Source organism: Pollicipes pollicipes, unplaced genomic scaffold (genome assembly GCF_011947565.3).
Source record: "Pollicipes pollicipes isolate AB1234 unplaced genomic scaffold, Ppol_2.1 Scaffold_7231;HRSCAF=8579_pilon_pilon_pilon, whole genome shotgun sequence".
NCBI classification, from domain to species: Eukaryota; Metazoa; Arthropoda; class Thecostraca; order Pollicipedomorpha; family Pollicipedidae; genus Pollicipes; species Pollicipes pollicipes.
In genome coordinates, this window is record NW_023597034.1 from 31,806,665 (window position 1) to 31,810,415 (window position 3,751).

Below are 3,751 nucleotides of genomic sequence, written 5' to 3' on the forward strand. Positions count from 1 at the left end.
TCCAAATGCATTGGCCAGAGTCACAGGGGATTTGGAAGGAAGGGGGAGAGCATACATGGGTAATGGCCACTCAAAAACATAAGAAAGTGCCTCCATTGATCGAGGTTGACTTCGATGCCGAGCTCCACGACAACGGCAATGGACAATACGCTCTTCCATGGAGATGTGCCCTGGAGGCTTTACGGGCGTACCCGGCTGCTGAGGCTATATGGCGTCGCTCATCGCTCACCCTGACGGGAATGGCGAACACCGCGGAGAATCGAACCCCGTACCTTTGGTTCCCCAGACGCGCAACTTCACACCCCTACCCTACCGCACACGCTTGCGTGCCGTCCGGCTGCCTGCTGAGAGCACCACCTGCCGCGTACCTTTGCTTGTGAAGTGTAGTGTAGTGCAGCGTAGTATAGTATAGTGCGCAATGTGTGGTGCAGTATATAGTGTAGTGTTGTGTAGTAAGATGTAAAATTTGCGGTGCAAGTGTAGTTAAGCATGCAGTATACTGCAGTGTTTTGTTTTTGTGCTGTTGTCATCACGTTTCATCCTGAAGAAGATCCCGCTCCAGCCTCTCCAGCACCTGATTCTGTGCAGGCTAACAGCTCGTGCAGTCGAGCACGCAGGGGCCCAGCCCCACTAACCCCGTCAGTGGAAGCCCCGGTCCAAACGGGCGGTAGCGGCGCGCTGTGCTGCACATTGTTGAACCATGTTTGGACAGGCGGCTTGACGCGCTATTGGCGAAAAAAAAGAGTTCGCAGCGTGGAGTGTCCGATGTGCCGCGTCTGGCTCAGGATCCTCGTTACCGGGACCTAGAACATGCTGTGCTGCCGACATGCGATGACGGCCGACAGAAACGTGAGTGACCCTCGCTATCGTGTGAGGCGTGTGAAATGTCCCTGTCTTTTCCAAACGGCCGTTCAAGCAGCCTGGAGGATGCTAACTCACACTAGCGCTCACGTAATGAGTACTATGCCGCGCCTCACGGGAAGGCCAGCCGAGCCAATCAAACGTGCCAAGGTCGGACCCGGACCTGATGAATCGGCCACCCGTCACGCCGCGCTGAACCCGTCGAGATCCCGAACCTCCGGCTCAGACTCCACACACCGCCACCCGCGGCGGGAGCGCGGCGCCGGCCTGACCTTGAGGCGCTCGGCGCCGGCAGCGGTTCCCGTACGCGTGAGGCGCTCCGCCGCCTCTGGTGTCCCGCCGCCGGTGCGAAGAATGGCCGCGGTATGGCGGACCCGCGGCGCCGATAGTGATGCGGAAAGTCGTCGCCGCGGGCCGTCCAGCTCGGACCACATTTTTGCGCGTATGTGTAGGGCCTGCAGCGACTACTTTTGTCACTGCAAACCGGATTGGCGCTGCCTCCTGAACCAGCGTTAGACAATGGGTGCAGCGTGGGAAGGAAACGCGCTGTATTCTGCTGTGACGATTTGACGGTACGGTTTGTTCTGAACAGAAACTGGGCTTGATTCAACTCAACATTAATTGAACTGATGTCACTTAAAAAATCGGGGGCTGAATCAAGTAAATAATTTGTTGATTGAGGCACATTGGCAATGCCCAGCTCTTGATTCTGATTCTGAATGAAGCCAAAGGGGTCTGATCCACGGTTCGAATGAAAGTAAATATCGCTATTACTGGATTCATATTACACATTGCATCTTTTCGCCGGCATTTCAGATGTCCCTGGTATCCAGGACTGATCCGTTGAAGGTTTGGAGTATCTGTAGTGTATTACATCATAGGCATTTAACAAAATATTCAGGATTTCTGTTCTACAGGTGAGGAAAAGATTAACCACCCTTGAAGCATCAAGCATTTATCCATGAAGTGTAAATCTGTCGGGCAAGTAAGGTGGAAGGTACCATGAATATCTCTGAAAGCTTCTATTACACCTTTTCATCAAAAACCACGTAAGAAACCCTGATACCTTTAGATAAAGTTTTGGTCTATGTTTTGAATTTGTCGGTGCGTTGGCATTAAACCAAACTAAGTTTCCATTAGCTTCAAGAAATGTTGTCACTCATGATGTCATTGACTCAAACCGCCAATTATCGAATCTATAAGAAACGCGTATGACTTGTTTGCTGATCCAAGTCGATTCAACGCTAATTCAGATGATTATAACTCAAGAATCCAATGAATGGGAGCCAAAATCGCTTCAGAAGTCTGAGATTCGAGCCAAGCTTGATTTAAGGAAAAGTTAGGCTATGCTCCATCGGATTTGGAATCAATTCGAATCCGGCGCAAGCCTGTTTTCAGATAAGTGTCCAATGTGGTGATACACCACCAGATTAATGAACTTTACAACGAATGAACAGACCCGACACCATCGGGGTGGAGGGCGTCCCGACAAAGCATGGCATGACACAACATGACAATCATTTTGACATTTAGCATTACACCATGACACCGCATGGACACAATGGATGAAGATATTCGTTCGACCCAGTCACCAGCCTGTGGAGACGGGACTATATTATAGCAGCGTAACTTTCGGCAATAACCGTGGTCGAATGTATCGCACAGCTAAGAAATACCGCGTCGGCACCGTAAGCATCGAGTGGCTATCGATACTGATTTTCTATCTGACGCAGCACGAAGCACGTATCTACATCAGCGTTTTACACGTCCGTGTGTGCGTCCTTGGCGAGCCTCCAAACCCGTCCCGACAAACATCTGAAGATAGGCACGCACGCACGCCTGAATCATCGCACTCGCCTCTGACTCCAACTCCAAACCCCATCTGAACTACGCTCGCCCCGTCCAGGGAGGACGGACCTTCCGGTGAAGGGACACCGCGCCGGCACCGGAGGAACCCCTCCTCAGCGTCCTCCACGGCCGGCAGCTCCGGCCGCCGGCGCCGCGGCGCCGATCGAAGCCCGGCCGCTAACCGGCCTGGCCTTGGGCGCCGGTTCTACGCAGGCCCACGTGGGAGCTGCGCGGGGACGGGAGACGCCGGCGGGCCGCGTCCTGCCGTACGGCCCACGTGCGCGACGAGCGGGCGACGCGGCGCCCCGCTGGGGCGGTGACCGGCGCGCGTCGCGGATAGGGGAGGAGGTGAGGAGCGCAGCACTGCTCCGGCCGCGTCAGGGTGCACTGGGGCGGACACGGCCGCGTGGAGAGGCGAAAGGGGCGGCGGCTCCAGAGCGTCACTAACGGCGACGCAGGTGGCGGACATGGACTGGGCGGTGGACTACCCGCGGCGTGGCGTGGTTTACGGAGCCGCGCAGGGGCGGCAGGAGGGCGTTATGCCTGCGTTCAATTGGCCGGGTGGTCGGCGTCAAGGTCAGCGACGGAGAGAAACGGGCGTCCCGCATAGGGACGACGGGACGGCCGGAAAGTGGAACGGAGCGTCTTTTGTGCGCCGCCGCCACTCAGGCTGCCTTTGTGACAGCACCAGGACGCGGCCCTAGTGCCGATCGCGTCGGGGGAATCAGATCGGGCCTATTTTCTAAACGATCGCCAACACTGTCGTCAAAATGCGAATATGGTGACGTGTTCTCTTCTTGAAAACAAAAACGTCGTGACTGTGAATCACAACCGCCCGGTCGTCCTCTCCCGTACAATGGCACCGCGGCATGCTGCAGGGCTCCGAACGATCTCGGCCGACCGCTGACCACTATCGCTGAGCTGACCTCACCAGTTCCAGGATCCGCGAACGTCGCTGACACGCGGCCGAGCGAGCGCTGGATCTTGCGTTGCGCCGCGGATCGCTCCAAGCGCACGCGGTCCTGCAGTCCGCAGCCCCGCA